General features: G+C 40.3%; 1 protein-coding gene across 2 annotated transcripts in view; it reads right to left on the bottom strand.

Annotated features, from left to right (window-relative positions):
- Positions 1-20,275, bottom strand: part of LOC122740188 (core histone macro-H2A.2) — a 58,138-nt gene extending 37,863 nt beyond the window's left edge. The window contains exon 1 of one of the 2 annotated variants that reach the window (XM_043982083.1): positions 19,956-20,275. The gene's annotated coding sequence lies outside the window, so the exon portion shown is untranslated. Of the gene's footprint in view, positions 1-19,545; positions 19,677-19,955 lie in introns of those variants that run through there. The other variant, XM_043982084.1, reaches the window with a different exon arrangement.
- Between the last annotated feature and the right edge of the window lie 1,597 nt (positions 20,276-21,872).

Genomic DNA, 21,872 nt, shown 5'->3' with positions numbered 1-21,872 from the left:
ATTCTGAGTGATAAAAGAGAGTCGATTCATCTTTTTTTTTTCTTTTCTTTTCTTTTTTTTTTTTAGTGAGGCAATTGGGGTTAAGTGACTTGCCTAGGGTCACACAGCTAGTAAGTGTTAAGTGTCTGAGGCCAGATTTGAACTCAGGTACTCCTGACTCCAGGGCCGGTGCTCTATCCATTGTGCCATCTAGCTGCCCCGAGTCGATTCATCTTATAGCAAATTAAGGAGAGCCAGAGTTAGATTAGGACAGCCAGGTGGCATTGCAGTGGATAAAGTACCAGTCCTGGAGTCAGGAAGACTCATCAGATATTTACTAGCTGTGTGAATCTGAGAAAACCCTGTTTGCCTCAGTTTCTCAACTGTAAAATGAGCTGTAAAAGGAAATGGCAAATCACTCCAAATCCCTGCCAAGGAAATCCCAAATGGGATCATGGAGAGTTGGACACAACTGAAATGACTGAACACATGCAGAGTTCGATTGAGCAGCAATGAATAATAGCTAGAGTGTAGGGACTACCAAACCATCTAGGATGTAAATGCTTATTTAAATCTTGTTTTAAATGATGCCCTTCTTTAAACACACACACAAAAGTTGGTGATTATTGAATGATTATGCTTATTGTGCCATTTTAACAGTTAGATTTATATAGAAATGGCTTAGTGGAATTTAGCATATCTTGAATATTCTGATTCGATTTTGCATATTTGGAAAAAGCTTAGTAGTCTATCAGTTCCTGTAGCCATATTCAGGTACCACTGGGCCCGAGGCTACTTTTGCAAATAGCCATGATGGTGTCTCAGCACTTACATGGCTAGTCTGACAAACCTCAATCTATGCCACGATGGCAAGTGTTAGAGGGAGAAATAGCAAAATCATGGTAAAGACCCGGGTAATCACAAAATAAGGAATGGAAACAAGTACAAAGAAATATAGATATGTGGAGATAGAAAACCAAACCATTCAGTGCCCTTTCAGGGGGGTGTTTGACTTATTATACTGTACCAGAGTTTGACTGTATTGAGTGATGCATTATTTATGAAAAGCTGGTCATCGACTGGGTTGGAAATCGTTTCATTATACAGAGATTTTCAGCATGACAAAATCAGATTTCTCTATAAATATCACGAGGGATAACAGAGCTGGCAGATCAGAAAGACCTGGGTTCAAGACCTGCCTTTGATGTATATGGGTTGTGTCTACCTGGGCAAGTAACTTCTGTTTAATCACTTCTTCGACCAACATTTATGGAGAACCTACTATGAGCAGGAGACTGTCATAATTGCTGCTGAATATATTAAACAAACAAGGTTCTTGGGTTCAGGGAATTTTTGATAGAAAGCACAAAAAGTTATTAAAAAGAGTTGTATGGTGAAATAAGCATTGGGCATGAAAGGTAGAAGCTCTGGATTTGTTTCCTGGTTCAATTTAATTAAATAAATATATGTTTCTATCAAATTTTATATTTATTGAATAAATAAACAAATTAATCAATCCATCACTTCACTTGGCTCCATTTTCTGATCCATGAATTAGGATGTTGGATTTCAATGAGCTCTTAAGTTCCTTTTAGCTGTTAAGGGCTAAAATTCTAGCTAGTCTGTCTAAAATATCTAATGAGTGGTCGCCAATAAATTATAAGCTTTAGCAAGAGTTAGACTTTTAAGCATTTATTAAGGAGAATAAGAATTTGGTAAAGAGAGAGAAAGGCCTAGATTCCTATCTATTTAAGGGAAAGCACATTTCTAGCTCCCTTCTCCACCAGCGTCCTCAGGAAAGAGCGCGAGACATAGTGCTAGTCTCTTCCTTCCTTCTCCTACTAGCCTGCGTCACTTCCTGACGCCAAAGAAAAGACTCCTGGTCTTGCCCTCAAAGACCTTCGCTTCATGGGTGGAACTCTTCTACAGTAAGTCTCCAGCAGGTGGTGTCATTCCAATCGTTACATAGCTCTCCTAGCCTGTGAGTATATGAGATGATCGGATTTACCAACAACAAAACCATAGTATAGTGGTTCAGTCATCCTATGTCATAATGGAAAAATCAAGTCATGGGAAATTTATTTTTCACTTAACACTTTAAAAATACAATTTTATATAAATTGTTGGGGTTAACCAAAGACTGGCTATCACTCACTGGTAAGAGAATCAACAGGAATCATTCAGATCATCTCAGATGGACAATATTGGGTTACAATATTGGGTTACAATATTGGGTTACAATATTGGGTGCCACTTGGGGAATATTGGTGGTAATAATGACAGAAATAAATGCATTTCTTAATAGTTCAGATGAACAACTCAGAACAATGGGAGACTATCAACTTTCTAGGCAAGATTTATGAATATAATAGAGATTCACACTGGATATGTATTGGCATTTACATGATAAGTATGGCTCTGAAAGAACAAATTTATTAAAATAGCCTCTTTGATAGACAAAGGGACGGGGAAAATGGGACAAAGGAAGATTTTGAATAACTGTGCTTATTTATGGTAGGCATACTCATATTGCTTTTAAGGATGGCAAGATATCTGGCTGTTTTCAGACTAATTTCCCTTTCAATGTAAATAGACTGACTTAATTTTGAAGTATTAAAAATGGATACGGGGTGGGGGCAGCTAGGTGGTGTAGTGGATAAAACACCAGCCCTGGATTCAGGAGGACCTGAGTTCAAATACGAACTAAGACACTTGACACTTATTAGCTGTGTGACCCTGGGCAAGTCACTTAACCCTCCTTGCCCTGAAAAAAAAAGATACATGACTGAATGATCAAATATTCATTTTTAAGAAAATGGCAATAACCTTAAGAAGCCTTTCCTGTTTCCCCAACTGCTAGTTCCCTTTCACTCAAACTACCTTTTATTGAACTACTTTTGTTTATTATCTTAATATTTATTCTGCATATACATATACATACAAGTATACACATATATCCATGTGTGGGAGCCATCTCTAGTCATCTGTATATGTATAGATGTACATATATGCCCACACATACACATATATCTTGCCACTGGACCCAGATAGCTCTGGAGGAGAAAGTGAGGCTAGTGGCTTTACACAGCTCTCCCTCACTTAAGTCCAATTCACTGCAAGTCATGACATCACCTCCCCAATGGCACAGTTCTCTTTGAGAACAAAGGACAACAATAATATTCATGTGTATATACATAAACTCTCACATATATATGTACATACACATATATTTAGCAGCACATATTTAGAAACATACATATATATATATATCTACATGTTAGTCAATAACATTTGTTAAGCACCTACTATGCATCAGACATTGTGCTAAATGATGGTAAGAAGTACTGGTATATAAATTCCTTGAGAGTAGGGCTTGTTTTATTCTTTTAATTTGTTCCTAGTTCCTAGTTCCTGGTACATTGTAGGTGAGCTTAAGAAATGCTTGTTTATCAAATGATTGACTGCCTGGTTGAATGTAGAAGTTTATTATGGCTTAAGAGACAGGGTAACAAAGACATGTAATTGAGTACAGTAAAGGATGATTACTTGAAGGCACTTTTGTGACTTTAAAAAAAAAAAATATTAACCGAAGAGCTTCCATACATTTACACTTTTCCAAATTTAGGAACAGCACTTCCTTATAATTTTTAGAGTTTTTGATAAAGTAAATATTGATTTCTGGGGCTATATAAACCCACTTAAATGGTATAATACCTTATATTTATACAGCTCCATAAGATTCAGGAGGCACTTTTGATAAATGATTGCCATTGGATTCTCACAGCTGTTCAAGTAATGTATCTCTCATTTGAAAGATTGAAGAAACACGAGTTTGGGGGCTACTCAGCCAAGGAAGCAAAGCTAAGTAAGTGACTGAGTCAGGATTCAAGGTTTGATCTTCTGTCTCCAAGGCCAATGTTCTCTCTGCTCCACCATGATACCTTGATCCCTGGCCATTATCTTCTAATAGATTGAGGTAGGATTCTTAAAGCTTCTGAGATAGAATTAATTTCACGGGCTCGCTGAGTTAGAAGGGACCTCAGAGGCCAGCTGGCTTCCGTAATATCCCTGACAAGTGGCCAGCCAGCAGATAGAGTGGAGGGCTGGAATATTTATTCAACATTAGTTCTGCATTATGTCCTAAATCTCTGATGCACTTTAGAATAGTTTAAAAATAACTATGGAAAATAAAACACAATTCACCATGAAGCATCTGTGCCCTGAGAGTTCAATATTTCATCCTACAGAAAAGAAAAATGGACTGAACAAAAGTTGTGAAGGCCCAGGAGTGAAGTTCAAACAATCCCACCAAATATTATACATATAATATTTGGTATATATAGAATATAATATACACACATATGTATATAAGAAATAGGTTTCTAGTATGTTGTATAATAAATTACAATATATTATAATATTACTATTGTTATATATTGTCCTATATTATTAGATATATACGCAGTTTTTTAAGGTTATGAACTCTTAGACCACCTTCCACTTTACAGAAGTTTTATTAATGCACCACTACAACTATTCAAATAATATGACTCGGCTAGCATTGTTTTGTGGCTGTAAAGACCAGATTCAGTGATAACAGGAGAATCATTTTGTCTGTTATGCTTCTATTTATGAACCCCCAAGGGCAAACCATTATCGGACAAGTAATACTTCCCAAATCATTTTCTCCCAAGGCCACCTTTTAAGTGAATGAGAAGAGTCAATAATTTTATAGCCTTCATGTCAAAGCACATTAACACTGTATTATATGTACAAAGCAGATCCATATGACATATGACTTCATAAAAATTACACTTAGATCAAATTAGCAAGACATGGGCATTTACCTGATTTATTTAAGTTACAATGTTTTGGTAAAACATTATTCCTTTAAAAATAATTTCAAGGGGCGGCTAGGTGGCGCAGTGGATAGAGCACCGGCCCTGGAGTCAGGAGTACCTGAGTTCAAATCTGGCCTCAGACACTTAACACTTACTAGCTGTGTGACCCTGGGCAAGTCACTTAACCCCGATTGCCTCACTAAAAAAATCAATAAAAAAAATAAAAAAAATAAATTTCAAATAATTTCATGGAAACAGGGCCAAAAACTACCTCATGTTGTCTATGTGACAGTGGGGTGGCAAGCACAGGTTCAAACTTGGTGATCATTTAAACCTATCCCTTTAGTTATCAGAGAAGGGAATTAGCAACTTGGAATCATCTCTATTGAATGGTTAGAAGAGCTGGGAGGGACAGCTAGGTGGAGAAGTAGATAAAACACCAGTCCTGGATTCAGGAGTACCTGAGTTCAAATCCGACCTCAGACACTTAACACTTACTATCTGTGTGACCCTGGGCAAGTCACTTAACCCCAATTGCCTCACCAAAAAAAAATTAAAAAAAAGGGAAGAGATGGGAAGACAATGTTAGAAGTCTAGGACTTCTGCTTCTACTCCATGAAATAAGTTTGATGATGAGGTTTTGAAAGTATCTGTTTAAACTGAACTGAACCAAAATAGAACATTAATTATGTTCATTTCCCAGTGTGAACGGGTTACAAATTGGGCTACTTCTGAAGACTATTTTTGCTCATGACTGAGTTTTTTAGTTATGAACTGAAGAGAGTTAATCGAAATTAAATTTTTAAATATATACTTTAGTGGAATGTAGTGACACTGGACTTGCGGCAAGAAAGCTGAGTTCTGATTGTCTTGGGATACTTACTAGCTGTATGAAGACATCTGTCTCTTTCTCTCTAAAATGGGGATAATAAGCTGTGTGTTACTTGCCTCACAGGATTATTGACAGCCAGCTCAAACCTGAGCCGGCTCGTTAAATTTTCAGTGAGCATTTACACCCCAGAAACTGTCAAATGCTACAAATTAGTGCTTGATTAATTGCTTAGATTGTCTAGACTTAAGAAAATTATGGAGAAAATGTTAACATGCAGATTAAATTTAAAAGTGTCATGCTTTTTTTTTTTTTTGGAAGAGCTGGTTGTAAAATATCACCAAACACTCCTCTGTTTCTAAGTCTCCAAGTGCTACCTAGATGTTTGAGCTATTATTATTGCAGAAAACAAATTCTCACAATGCCCATCCTTCCGTCTGCTCTTTCTTTTTCATGATATTAACAACCACATATACCATAGAAGCTGCAAAACTATTTTGGAAATTGACCTATCAGGCATAAGCAACAGGGTATATAGCTAGTCATAAGGTGCTGCTTTTTATATACATAATAACGTGTTAGATGTTTAATACTGAATTGAGACTCAAGATTTGACTTATGACACCATAGTATCTCTTTGTAGTCACAGAAATTGAACAAAGGGAGGGAGGAGTCGCATTGAGTGATAAACTTTACTAAGAATCATTAAATGTTATCACCTACAAGATTTAGGCAAATCAAGTTGGCTTGTAACTTATTTTTTAAATTTAATTTTATTTTCAGTTCTGAATTCTTTTTCTCTTGTTCCTCTTCCCCACCCATTGAGGAGGCAAGAAAGAGAAGACCCATTGCAAATATGGATAATCATACAAAACACTTTTTTTTTTTGCATTAGCCAAGTACAAAAAGAAGGAAAGAAAGAAAAATAATAAAGAAAATGGAGAAAATATGCTTCAATCTGTACTCTGAGTCCATTAGTTCTTTATCTGGAAGTAGGCACCATGTTTCATCATGAATTCTTTTGATTTATGGTTGGTTATTTCATTAATCAGATTTTCTAACTTTTGAAGTTGATCATTTTTACAATATTGATGTTACTGTACAAATTTTTCTACTGCTTGTGTTCACTTCACTCCATCAGTTTATAAAAGTCTTCCCAAGTTTTTCTAAAACTGTCCCCTCTATCATTTCTTACAGGACAGTAGGATTCCATCACATTCATTTAACTTCCTCAGCCATACTCCAATTGATGAGCAACCCCTCAATTTCCAATTTTTTTCTATCACAAAAAGAATTACTATAAATATTTGTTTGTTTTTTAGTGAGGCAATGGGGGTCAAGTGACTTGCCCAGGGTCACACAGCTAGTAAGTGTTAAGTGTCTGAGGCCGGATTTGAACTCAGGTCCTCCTGACTCCAGGGCCAGTGCTCTATCCACTGCGCCACCTAGCTGCCCCTACTATAAATATTTTTGTACAGGTGGGTCTTTTTCCTTCTTTTTTGATTTCTTTGGGCCATAGACCTAGTAGAGATACGGCTTGGTCAAAGGGTAAGCACAGTTTAATAGTTTCGGGAGGTATAGTTCCAAATTTTAGCCTTTAATTTCCAGCTACTTGCCTATATTACCATATGTGTTTAATTAACAGAGAGCCTCTCTTCCATTTTAAAATAGGGAAACCATCACCTACTCTTGCTACTTAGTTTCAGGAAGATGATCTCTTGTGAGTAGCAGGAAGACAAAATTTGGAGTCAGAGGTGTCAGTCTGACTCCTGGCTCTATGGCTTACTGCCTATGTGACTTCTCTGGGCCTCAGTTTTTTCCTTTGTAAATTCATAAGGTTTTAACCATAAACTTCTGTTTTAAAAATTCTCATAACTATATTTCATTGTAATCATTTCTTTTATAATCCTATATATTTTATTTTGTGCACTGAAAAACACAATTTTGAGAAGGGTGCCAAGCAGTTAAAAACCCCTAGCCTAGATGATCTTTTTAATCTCCTTCCAATTCTAAATTCCATGATTCTAAGATTTTAGTCAAAACAACACTACATGGGGTCATTTAGTTAGAAGTAAATTATAAATGTGAGAGAATATCAGGTGATCAAAATTTAGAATGTGAAAGCTTAAATTAGGTCTCCAAGGCAAACTAAGTCTATATAATCTTGGGTTTGGGTTTTTTTTTTTTTTTGGTGAGGTAATTGGGGTTAAGTGACTTGCCTAAGGTCATACAGCTAGTACGTGTCAAGTGTCTGAGTTCAGATTTGAACTCAGGTGCTCCTGAATCCAGGGCTGGTGCTCTATCCACTGCGCCAACTAGCTGCCCTGGGCTTGGGGTTTTTTAATACGATGCCCAGTGTTCTTTCCATTATGCTGCCTGCCCAGGGATGGTGGAGAGCGAAAAGAGCGCCAGGACTAGAACCAAGTGTTTTTACCTAGCTGCACCCCCAATTGTATTCTTAACAGCATACCTATGTATTTCTATTTTTCTTAAAGTGGGTGCAAATTTTCATTTAATAACCCCTTTATATTATAGCTTTTCTATAGTACATAACATGAAAGACCATATTTGGCAAAACGTTTTGAATTAGTCAGTGCAATGACTATTAACTTAGTTGCTCACAAAGTATTAATTAAGATAAACGAAGTGACACGGGTATGTAGTCATTAGTGTTTATTCGTCACAGCTAATCCTACGATGCTTGATTTATTTGATTGGCACAGCTAATTCTGAATGGAATATAATAGGAAAGGAACATCAGAATTGTGAGGTGTAAACATCACCATGTGTAGAAATATCCCCAATATATGCTCACCATTCTGTCTCAAAATTAGTTCAGCTGAATACAAGGAAAAAACCTTGGTTACATTAGGGAATCTTAACCTTTTTTATGTCATCTTTGACAGTCTGCTAAAGCTAGTGGACTCATTCTCATAACAATGTGTTTAAATATATACAACAAATACGTAGGATTACAAAAGAAATAAATTATATTAGAAGAAAGATGCTACTTTTTTCCTATTCAAGTCCTGAAATCTGTGCGGACCCCAGGTTAAGATTTTCTGGTCTATACATGATTCACTGGATAAATGAGTATCTGTCCTTTGTAGAAAATTAAGAATATAATTCTGCTCAGTAAATGTTAGAGATATTCATTCATAAGGGAAGCAATGTCAGTGTTGTATGTCGAGTCAATCTGTGTCAAAAATCAGGAGACAAGGTTCTATCCCTTGAACTTCACATGATCAGTCTCCATTCCCAAGGTCATATCATCTTATCCCTGGTTCTGTGTCCTCTTTCCTCCCTACTTTCCATACCATGCTAGGTGCTGTCTGTAGGAAATCATCCATCCCCTCTGCTGGGGTGGGATGGTTTAAGAGATACAACTCTTTCATTCTCAGAGAGAACAATCTCCAAGTATGCAGGTCTTCCCCTAATGAAACATTTATCTCTTCCTGCAGACATACATCTCCTCTCCCATGGGAAGCTCCTTTATTGGCATTCTTTCTTTTCCTAGAAGGATGATTTTTAATATAATAAGAAGGGTATACCTAGAAACCGAAGCTAGCATTATTTGCAATGGAGAAATGCTAGAAGCTTTCCCCAAAATGGAGGCTTAAAGCAAGGATGCTGCTCTCTTTATGATTATGATACAGTTCTAGAAATACTAGCAATAGCCAGAAGACAAGAATAAGAAATTAGAGGCATAAACATCAGCAAAGAGAAGACAAAATTATTCCAATTTTCTGACAACATGGTGGTTTCTTTAAAAAATCCAGAGAATCAGGAAATAAAGATAGTCACTTCCATAAAGGAGCAATATACAAAACAAATTCACAGAATCACCATCATTTCTCTAAAAATTTTCTTTTTATATCACCTTTCTTTTTTTTTTTTTTTTTAGTGAGGCAATTGGGGTTAAGTGACTTGCCCAAGGTCACACAGCTAGTAAGTGTTAAGTGTCTGAGGCGGGATTTGAACTCAGGTACTCCTGAGTCTAGGGCCGGTGCTCTATCCACTGCGCCACCTAGCTGTCCATCACCTTCCTTTCTGACTATAACGCTCCTCCTCAAATTCCCCCATAAAAAGCAAATCATCCCTTATAACAGAGAATATAAAGAAACAGGAAAAAAAGCATTTCAGTTAGACTACATCAACTGAGTTTCAAAATCTATCGAATGCTTCCCACTTGCATGATCCTCCACCTCTGCAAAGAAGGAATAGCAGTGCATTCTATTATCTTTTCTCTGGGGACAAGCTTGTTCATTATAATTATAGACTGTTCAGTTTCTTTTCTTTTCTTTTGTTCTTTCCATCTTTACTGTTGTCTTAATTATGCATCATTTCCTGTTCTGTTTACTTTACTGTACTGTTCATATAAGTTTTCCCATACTTCTCTGAACACTTCATCTTCGCCGTTCCTTATGATGCACTAATCCATTAAATTCATGTATCACAATCTGCATGGCTATTCCCCAGTTGATGGGCATCTACTTTGTTGCCAATTGTTCTCCACAAGGAAAAATGTTCCCATAAGTATTTTGGTTTATAGAGGCTTTTTCTTTCTGTCTTTGACCTCCTTGGGGGTGTCTGCCTAGCAATTCAATCTTTGGGTAAAAGGATATGGACATTTTAATCATTTAAAAAAAGCCTACTTCCAAGTTTGCTTTCCAGAATGGTTGGTCAAATTCACATCTATGCTAACATCTATCAGTCTAGCTATTTTTTCTGCAATGCCTTTTTGTCATATTTTTCCATTTCCTAAAGATGAGGTGAAATCTCAGCATTGTTGAGATGTGTATTTCTATTATTATTGGTAATTTGAAGAAGTCTTTCATATAGTTGTTACTACATTGATTTCTTCTTTTAAGAACTGTTAGTTTCTGTTCTTTGATCATTTATCCATTTGGGAATGGCCCTTTGTCATATAGATTTGTGTTAGTTCACTATATAGCCTATCAATCAGTCAATATTACTACTACTGCTGCTGCTGCTACTACTACAATCTGCAATTACAGGGCTTACAGGTTTACAAAAGCATCTTACATATGTTAACTCATTTGATTTGTACAGCCCAATGAGGTAGGTACTATTCTTATCCCCACTTTACAGATGGGAAAAGTAAGGCAGGATTCAAATTTAGGATTTCCTAATTCTAAGTTCATCACTCTGTCCACGGAATCAATCAACTGCCTTGTTTTATTAGGCATTTTTTAGGTACTTAATACATGCCAAGCTCCTGTGCTAGGTGACAAGGCTACAAAGACAAAGTGAAATCTTTGTCTGCCTTTAAAGAGACATTCTATTAGGGGAGATAATAGTACACCCATAAGTATAAACCAGCACACTTCGGGGAGTCATACTAGCAGACTTTTATCAGAGAAATGTTTGATGCAAAGATTTATCCCCATTCAACAGATTTTCTTATCCTAGCTACCTTGGTTCATATTTCTATATAGCAGTAACAAAACCAAAGAGGAAATAGTAGAGAGGGAAATCCCATTAAAATGACTACAAAATGCATAATGTATCTGTGAATCTATCTACCAAAATACATCCAAGGCTTATAAATATTACAAAATGCTCTCTAAAGAAATAATCATTTCAATAATTGAAGAGATATTAATTATTCATGGTTAGGCTGCAACAGTCTAATAAAAATGACCATACCATGTAAATTAATTTATAGGTTTAGCACTATGGAGTACTTTAGAGAGCTAGACCAACTCATAACAGAAATGTCTAGGATCTCAAGATTTCGAGGAACAAAAGGCCTTGACCCTTCAGGTAAATAATGCAAAAAAGAGATGAAATAAAGGAAGAACTGATCTTCCAGATCTTAAATTCTATTATAAAGTAGTAATCATCAAAACCACTGTTGGTTAAGAAATAGAGGGTAGATCTATATAGAAAGAGATCAGCAGAAAAGGTTAGACAAAGAAGAATCAGAGACAATCAAATTCAATTACCTGTTATTCAATCAACCCGAGAACACAAATTACTTGAGTCAATCAATCAATTAATCAATAAGCATTTACAAAGTGTCATCTGTGTCAGATGCTTTCTTGGTTGCTGGGACACCAAGACAAAAACGAATGGTCCCTATTCTCAAAGAGCCCATATTTTATAGAGGGAGGAAGCATGTAAGTGTATATTCATATTCATATGTATCTGTATTTACAAACATACACACACATTTATGCACAAAATAAATACAAGCAGAGTAAATAGAACATAAATATAACGTTGTTTTTTAAAAAAAGTAGCTAGTGAAGAGGAGACACTAGCTTTTGGGGGAATTAGGAAAGACATTTATTGTTTAACACAGTGATGGCTAATTCAAATAGAAATGAGTCCATTAATGCATATGTAAGGATCTCTGCAGGTCACATATTAACTTTGAAAACCACTTATTAATATTATCTATGTTTTGTTGTATTTTAATTTATTTTGTTAAACATTTCCCAAATACATTTAATCTGGTTCAGTCTGCACTCTGGAGTGTTGTGGGACTGTATGTAGTCTGTCTTTGACACCTCTGGTGTTTGGACTTCATTAGGGACTCTCCAGATGTGAGGGATGGTCATGCAAAGGCACAGTGAAAGGAAAGGGATTACTGTGTGTGAGGAACAATGAGAAGTCCAATTTGGCTGGACCATAGTGATCGGGCAGGGGACGAATGTAATCCTAAACTTGAAAAACAGGTTAGGGCCAAGTTGTAAATAGAGTTTCTTTTTTATCCTATAGGCAAAAGTGAAGCATTGGAGTTTACTGAGCAAGAGAGTGTTGAGTAAAGTCAGATCTGTACTTAGGAAAAATGACTTTGGCAGCTGGGGAAAGGAGTAGTGGAGTGGGTTGAGATCTATTAGGCCATCACAAAAGGCCAGGTGAAAGGCAATGAGTGCCTGAACTAAGGTAGTGGCTCTATAAGAGAAGATGATGGATGCAAGAGATGTTGTGGAATAAGAAATGGCATGCTTTGGCAACTTATTGGACATGTGGCAGGAGAGAGAAGAACTGTTTGACAAGAACTTCTGAGAAAACAGGAAGACTGGTGGAAATTAGTTTGAGAAAATCAACTTGTACTATATACCACAGTAAGCTAAAAATGGATGAACAACCTGAATATGAAATCACAGCTCTTAAAAAAATAAGAGAAAATGATCTAGTATCTTTTGTAGTTGTGGTAAAGAGGAGAATAATTAACCTAATAAATCATTACAAAAGTGAAATAGACAATTTTTAGTACATGATCTTGAAAAGTTTTGGCAAGCCCCAAATCAATGCAGCTAGGATAAGGAGGAAAACAACTGATTGGGAAAACATCTTTGCATCAACATTTCTAACAAGAATCAAATATGCAAAGCTATACAGGTAACTCATATTTGCTTACATTCTTTGGCTTTATATCTATCTATATATCCATATACATACATACACATATATATGTACACACACAAATAGTTCTTAAAGAGTTGAAAGCTATTAACTATATGAAAGATTTCACCAAAACACAAATAGCAAAAGAAACACATATCAAAACAACTCTGAGGTTTCATCTCACATAAGAAATGGGCAAAGCTGGCAATAGTCAATGTTGGAGTGGCAAAGGGAAGACAAGTAAATTAATAATAATTAATCCTGTATTGATTGCTGCAGCTATAAATTGTTCTAACCATCCTGGAAAACAGTTTGGAAGTGTGATTTTTAAAAAGGAATTAAAATATTGATATCCCTTGATCCTTTGATTCCATTTAAGCACACATCCAAGGTTAGATAGAAGGAAAGGATGCCCCCCAAAATATTCATAGCAGCACATTTTTTCCCCTGTGGTAGCAAAGATTGAGAAACAGGGTAAGTACCCATAGACTGAGGAATTGCTCAAACCAGTGGTTCTTAATCTGTGGCCTGAGGACTTACTTAAAAAAATATTTCATTAACTATATTTTGATATAATTGGTTTCTCTTGTAATCCTCTGTGTTTTATTTTATGCATTTATAAGCCATTATTCTGAGAATGGCTCCATAGGCTTGTCCAGGCTTCCAGAAAGGTTCATGGCAGAAAGAAAAATATCCCTAAACCCCGGGGATTAAACATTACAGTATATAGATGCAATACATTACCTCAGGAATATATTTGAAGAATTGAGAGAAGCATAGAAAGATTTACATGAACTGATGTGGAATTTAGTAAGCAGAACCAGAAAAATGAGATACATGATTACAATGTAAATGGAAACAACAACAACGAAATGAAACTAAACACCATAACATTCTAGTCACCAAGCTGGGTCCTGGTGAATAATTGAAAAAGAAATACAGCTTTTCCCCCTCTTTGTGAAGTTGGGAGAGTACAAGTGTGGAACACTGCAAATACTGTCAAGCTGGCCTGATGGGCTGGTTCTGCAAAACTACTTTTTCTTTCTTTCTAATTTTCATTACAAGGGGTGTCTCACTGGGGAGAGGAGGGTAAGGGATATATTTTAAAATAAAGGTGATGCAAGAAAATATATCAATAAAATGATTAAAAATATTTTTATTATAACCATGTCTCAACAGGAAGGAATTCATGAAAACCTCTGGTTATTTTATGCATCTAGTTGTCTGTTTATAACATTGTTCCTATGGCATGGTCTTTCTTAACATCTTTTCACCTGCATTTTTTGCAGAACTTCTGAACAACTTCAAGTAGTGTATGCTGAAGTTTTGTTTCTGCCTTAATACTATTTATAATCGTAAACTAGCTTAAGCCAAAACACTAGGTCAGCTTTTTCTTTATACTTGTCATCAATCCTATCAGTGAGCCTAGAGGGGTAGAACCCTACTAAGAACCTTAGGGTCAACATTCTTAATCTTTTTGGCTTCATGGACCCTTTTGGTATTTGGGAGAAGCTGGTGGAACCCTTCTCATAATCATGTTTTTAAATGTATAAAAATACACAGAATTACAAAGGAAATCAATTATATCGAGAAAAAGATGCGATTTTTTCCCCCATCCAGATCCATGGACCTTCTGAAATCTATCCACTTTGACTCTAACTAAAGAACTTCTGTTCTAGGCTGCACAGAAATTGTCCCACTTTGCATCAAAGAAAGATATATCTAAGCCCAGGGGCCTATTGGTAAATGTTTAACAACTGGCTGGAGGGGGAGGAATTTATACCCACACTTTTAATTTAATTCTCATTATTCACATTATCTCTATCACTTTCTTAAGTCTAGGCAATCAATCAAGCAATCAATCAAGCATTGATTCGTATCCTTTGCAGATTTCCAAGGTGGCAATGCTCACACAGAAAATTAAACAATCAGGTCTCATTAGGAGTTGGCCTCAGCACACTTCTGTAAAAGTCTATCCTTGGCTAGACTGAGACAGAAACAATCCCTTTCGGGAGCAGGAGGACAAAGAGTTATTTTAATTTGAGATCCATATCCAATTCCAAGCAATATCCATTGTTATTTTCTTTAAGTGCCTTATATACAGGCGGTATTCAACAAATATTCTTTGAATGTACAAATGAATGAAATCAGTAAGCCTTATAGTTTTGCTCAAATGGTATATTTAGCTTCAAGATAATTTTTCCCCCCTCCAAGGCTTAGAAAGTCTCATTCAAGGTCTTTTACCTCTCGGTACCAGTTCACAACTGGAGTAGCCTCCATCTAATTCCCAATTGTACATGTCTGTTTGTACATTGCAGAAATAAATAAAGGCCCTTATTCTTCTCCAATGTAATGTTCTCATTTCTGGGTCCAATTTTCATTACGTCCCTTGCTTCGCAACATTCTTCCAAGCCCTTTTTAATAACATATCTTCTTCTATATTTGTCCATTCCCCCTTCAATTTAACTAGACATTCATAGTCATAAACATGGAAGAATTCTTGGTCAATCATCTTATCCTTTTAATTAAACTGTGGTGGGATGTAAATAGGAATTGGTTGTAGAAGGAAATAAAATCTAACATTTATATAGAGCTTATGGTTTGTAGAGTGCTTTACAGAATCCTCACAACAAACCTGTTACATAAGTGCTATTATCCCCATTTACAGAAGAGGAAATTGAGACAGAGGTTAAGTGACTCACCCAGGGTCACACGACTATTAAGTGTCTGAAATTGGGTTTGAACTCAGTTCTTCCTGAATCCAGGTCCAGTGCTCTCTATGCCATGTGAAAGAGGCACCACTGAGTTTTTGCTCAACTGCAGATCTATCTAGAGATTTTTCTCATTCCTAGCTTCTATTGACATCTAATTTTCCATGACACTTATTGAGATTGAATCTTTCTTAGTCCTGAAATTATTCTTTAAAACAGTATTTTTCAAACAGTCTTCTGGAGTGTCCTCTTGAACAGTCCAAAGGGTGCCCTGAAGCTAAGATTTATCATGGTGGACAAGCATACACAGCCAATTGTTTTTCTTCAGTTTTGGCAGAGAAGCACCAGAGATTGGCTGAACTTGATCTTGTGGCCAAAAGTTGGCTTCTTATTGGTGTAGAATAAATCATTTGGAATGGTCAACCACTTTGTTCAAGATTCTACTCCAATAAAAAGGTGGAGAATTCCAAACATCCTTGGGACACAAGGGGAAAAACTCTTGCCGGGTTCCTGCAGTTTTAAATGCTGTATTCTCTGCATGAATAGTGTCATATTTCATTTGTGTTAAAATTCCTTAAGACTGGACTAACTCACATCCCTTGCTAGCAGGAGACAGTGAAAACAGATGTAGTTGTTCTAGAAAATGAAAGGGTCTCCTGCCCACTGTGAAAAGCTAAAGAAATAAATAAAAATCCTTGTAAACCCGAGAAACTTGATTGGGTAGCTGAATGCTAAGGTCATGTTTTTTAGATCATAATGGAATTAAGAAGCTTTTGAAATAGGTAGGTCTAAAACCATTAACAATTGCTAAAGTGCTGCTTCAATGAATTCAAGTAAAGTGATGATGTAGAAGGGCAGGGGAGCTACAGAAGGTTTGTTGGGTATAGAAAGAAGAGATCTGGATAATAAAAGGGATGCTACCAAGTGGTGAGGAGCCTGATTTAAGGCAAACTTCAAAAGGTGAGAGTTTCAGCTTCAATAGTTTCCTCATTTGCAATCTAATTTTAGACTCCAATAGTATTCCTAAATTGAAAAGCAAGTTTGCAGATCTAGAAAGCCAGAAAATTCAGTTTGCAATACAAAAGAAGCTTTAAAAAAACAATGAGCCAATTTCAGCAAAAATTATATAATGAGAATTACATAGCTTGGTTAGTTTATTTGTATCTCATTTTTTAAAAAAGGTCTTTATACCAGCTATAATAGTCCAGGATTCATTCTAAATTTCCATCTACACCAAGTTTCTATTTCTTTTTTCTTTCTTTAAAAAAATAGGCATGCAGTGGGACAGCTAGATGGCAAAGTGGATAAAAGATGGGCCCTGGATTCAGGAGGACCTGAGTTCAAATTCAGCCTCAGACACTTGACACTACCCTGGGCAAGTTATGTAACCCTCACTGCCCCGAAAAAAAGAAATAGGCAAGCAACCATGAAGAGTGATAACATATCTGTATTTCTTGAAGATTTACAAAGATTCGAAGGACCCTGGGAGGTGGTTAATAGTGACAATATTGCTCCATTTTATAAATGAGGAAGGTAAGGCTGAATGGAAGTGATTTGCTCGAGTTTAATATGAAGTGTGTTACCAAAAGGCCTTAGAACAAGAAGCATATTTTGAATTTTTCTAATCTTGGTTGTGTTTCCAGTTCTGTTCACTTCACAATTTCTACAGCTTTTGAGACTTAACTCCCAACCTACCCCCATCTACTTCTGCATCATGGTTTGTGATCCCCATTAAATCCAGGCAGTTGCTCATTGGAAGGTGTTCCTCTTCCCTAACTGTCAGAAGCAGAATCCATAGGCTCTTGGAATCTTAGAGCAGAAAGATTTTAAAAGGGAGGAAATTGAGATTCAGCTGGGGTGGTTTACTCCAGCTCATACCAGTGGTTTTCCACTATAGCCAGTTTCTCTCTGCACCCCCTTGACCAAAGCTAGTTTTGATTCTAGATATTACTTGCAAATCCAGTGCTTTTCCTTCTCCAGAACCTAAATTCTCCCATCTGTAAAATGAGGGGGTTGGCATATACTCGATGAAAAGAACACTGGATGCAGCTTCAAATCCCTGTGTGACCTTGGACAGGAGGGTGATGTCTTGACTGGCAAAGTGAATAGGATTTGAGTGAGGCAGAGCTGAGGGAGGCCTTGGACAATACAATAGGATCAGAGCTTTAAACTTTGCAGGTCTTCTGGTCCAGACTCCTCATATTTAGATGAACACCAGAGTCCCATAGATGTGAAGCAATTTGCCCAAGGTCACGCAGCTAGTAAGTAAGCTCGCAGGGATTCAAGCCAGCTTCCCTGACTGGGAAGCCAAAGCTCTTTCCATTGTGCCCCTTTACCTCTAGTAATTTCAGTTTCCTTTTCTGTAACAATGAGGGGATGGGACTAGATGACCTCCAAAATCCTTTCCAATTCTGAAATCCTACAATCCCAGCGATCTCTTGGGGCTATCTATAATCTATGAGCTTTATCCTAAGGGGAAGGAGTTGACTAAAGGCAAGAAAGACTAGTGATGGACTACAAGAGGTGGGGGATTCAATTCAATAAACATTTAATAAGAACTTATTAAACCTGGGCACTATGCTAGACCTGGGGTTACAATGACCAAAAAAGGCAACAGACCCCTGGTTTACTTGGGGGGAAGGGTGGGACACAATTTATACACAAATAAGTGTGTTCTGCTGTGGTATTTCAGAATGTCAGCTCTGGAAGGGACACCAGAGAGCTTCCAGTCTCATTTCGTCATTTGACAGATGAGGAAACTTTAGTATGAGAGGAGAAATGACTTGCCCATGGTCACATCGGGAGTTAAATGATATAACTGAGATTTGAAACCACATCTGCCTTACTGTAGATTCACTGCCCCCTTCACCGGGCTGGTGATGGGGCAGGGCTTGGAAGGCAGGCACAGAATGGGGGCTGGCAGGCCCTGGGCAACTATGGAGTGGCTGAGCCTGCAGGTCAGGAGAACCTTTCTCCCCCTTCGCAGAACTCTGGGTCCTATTGAGTGGCCAGCCTAGGGAGGGGGCGCATACGAAACTCAGGGGTCGACGCACTCGCCAGATGCCTCCCCATCCCCCCACCCCGCCCCCAGTACTCTAGGGCTCAGCGGGTGGCCGGGTTGGGGGTGGGGTGGCGAGCTGACGGAAAGCCGGGGTTCGCGCGCTCGCTGGGCGCCTCCTCCTCCTGTACGCCCCCCCCCCAGCTCTCCGGGTCCCAGCGGGTGGGCGGCGTGGGGGAGGGCGGGGAGCGCGAACGAAGGGAACACCGGGGTCCGCGCGCTTGCCAGGCGCCTCCCCTTCTCTCACTCACGTCCCCTCCCCTAGCAATCTGGGGTCTCGGAGGGAGGGTGGGGGGGTTCTCCCTTGCTCGGCGCCGCCTCCTTTCCCATGTCCCCCCTCCCCGCCCCCCGCCTCCTTTTCCCGCGCAAAAATCTGGCCTTGGCCCCCTGGCAGGGCCCGCCATTTCCAAGCACAGGGAACCCGAGCCGCCCCGGAAAGGGAACGCGAAGGGGAGGTCGGAGCCCCTCCTCCGCAGCCGGTACCGGCCCCCCGGCGCGCTCCCCCGGCCTCCGGGCCCAGCCCTGGACCGCCTCCGCGCCTCCCAGCCCGGGGGACGCCGCCGCCACCACCGCCAGCGCATCCATCACTGCTGCCGCCGGCGTCCCCCATTGTCAGCCCTGGGGCCCAGGCGCCCCCATCTCCGGCCTGGCCCCGCGGGCGGCAAGGACGGGCTCCCGCTTCTATCGTTTACCAAGTGCTGTCACCCGAACGACCATGCTTCATCTTCCTCCCCCTACTTCATTCACCTGGGGCCCCAGCTCGCTGGTCCCCTCCGGCTGGAAGCCCGGCCCCCCACCTCCAGCATCTTGCCCCAGACTGCTCCGCAGAGAATCCCGCGGGCCCAGCCAAGCCAGGGCCGCAGCCAGGCCGGGCGGGGGGGCGGCCCCCTCCCCCCGCCCTCGCCCTTCTCCCCTCCCCCACCTCGGGCGTCTTCATCCTAGCGCCCCGACTCCGCTCAGCACCCCCACCCTCCACCCCCGGGCCGCAGCCTCGTTCTCATTCTAGCCTCCCCTCTCCTGCTGCCAGCACCCCCACCCCGTCTGCCCAGCCCTGCCTGTCCCCCTCTACCCCCCAGCCCTGGCCACAGGTAGGAGGCGGGGGCGAGAGCTGCCCGAGGGGACCCCAGCCCCTTGCAGCACCCTGAGGAGCCTCTCACCTGCGCCCCGCCGCCTCCTCCTCGGGCTCGGGCGCCCCGGCCCTGGCCCCCGCCGTGGGCGGCTGGGCCCCGCTGCGCTTCTCAGTCCGTCCGCGCGTCCGGCTGCGGGCCAGCGGCCAAGGCCAGCGCCGTCCTGCGCCCCGGTCCTGCGCTCCTCCGCTCCGCTCCTTTCTTTCTTGTTGGCGAGGGATGCGCGCGTCTCTGTGTGTGTGTGCGTGTGTGTGTGAGTGCGCGCGTGTGTGTGTGCGTGTGTGTGTGCGCGTGTGTGTGTGTGTGTGTGTGTGCCAATGGCGGGCGGCGGCGGCGGCTCTGCTCACCAGGCCGGGATCCTAACTAACGGGGGGGGGGGGGGGAGGCGGGGAGGCGGAGGAAGCGGAGAAGGAGAAACCCGCTCCCTCCAGCTCCCGCTCCAGCTCCTGCTTCCACTTCTGGTCCTCCGCCTCCCACCCCCACCCCCAACCCCCGCCCTCCTCCTCCTCTTAACCACCTCTAGAAGGAGGCGCTGCAGCTTCGTCACCCCCGCAGCCCGAACCGCCACACCGCCATAGCATCGCGGTCACCCAGCCTCCGGGGGAGGACGGGGGGGGGGGGAGGGGTGTGTGTGTGTGTGTGTGTGTGTGTGTGTGTGTGGCTGGACCATTGTCCTCCGGGGACGCTAAGCAGGAGCGATCGCGCTCTCCCTTACCTGCCAGGCGCCCACCTATCTGTCCCTTCATTGTGTCGCTATCTCTCCGTCTAGGTAGCCCCATCGATTTCTGTCTATTCCTATATATCAACAATCTGTTTATTTCTCTGTCTTCATCATCTATCATTTACCTGCCTCGACGTCAGTCCTTATGTCTCTATGTAATCTGGATCTATCTATTTTTGTCTACCATCTGTCTGTCCCTATCACTATCTATCTTTATGTCTATCAATCTATGTCCGTTTATTTACATCTCTCTCTCTCCTCTCTCGCTCGCTTGCTCACTCGCTCACGGTCTCTTGTCTCTCCCCTACCTACCTGTCTTTCTGTCTATCTACCCCTCCATCTATCTAATTTCTATCTTTGTGTATCAATCAAGCGTTTCTTAAAGTGAACTGTTTAGGTATTGGAGACACGAAGACAAAAATAAAGCAGTCCCTGCCTTCAAGGAGATTACATTCAATGTATGAAGACATCATAGGCATGATACACTCCCAGTGACCTTCTCATTGCCAGACCTAACGGTGCCTTCTCAGTCCTGCTGCTCTTGACCTCTTTGCAGCCTCCAGCATCGTTAATTACCTTGCCTCTGCTCTCTAGGTTTTCATGACAATGCCGTGTCCTGGTTTCTCTCCTACCCTTCCAAACTGCTAGTTCTGTTTCCTTTGTTGGCTCTTCATGTCATGCCCACTAATCACGGGTGTCCCCCATGGTCTTCTCTTTTCCCTTTATACTGTCTCCCTTGGTGATCTCGTCAGTTCACGACATCTGCATGTAAGTGATTCTGGGATCTATATATCCAGCCCTAGACTTCTTCCTGATCTACAGTCATACACGATTCTTTGGGGCAACTTAAACTGGACATTCCATAGGTGTCTCAAACCCAACAAATCCAAAGCAGAACTTTTATCTTTTCCCTCCAAATTCTCTCTTTCTCTAAATTTCCCTATTACTGTCAAGGGTAACCATTACCCAGGTTCATAACCTCAGTTTTATGTTTTATCCTCCTGTATCCCCCCAACTCTAATCCATTCTCCACTCAGTTACCAAAGTGATTTTTTCTAAATCCTAGGTCTGACTTTGTCCCAATGTCCTCTTCTCTTCCCCCACCCCCAGCTCCAGGAGTTCTCTGTTACCTCTGGGATAAATATAAAACCTTTTATTTAGCATTTAAAGATCTTCACAATTTGGCCCCTTTCTACTTTTCCAGTCTGCTTAAGAGTTACTCCCCT

The sequence above is a fragment of the Dromiciops gliroides genome, chromosome 2, assembly GCF_019393635.1.
Source record: "Dromiciops gliroides isolate mDroGli1 chromosome 2, mDroGli1.pri, whole genome shotgun sequence".
In the NCBI taxonomy this organism is placed as follows: Eukaryota; Metazoa; Chordata; class Mammalia; order Microbiotheria; family Microbiotheriidae; genus Dromiciops; species Dromiciops gliroides.
This window is presented reverse-complemented; position numbering and strand designations above follow the sequence as displayed.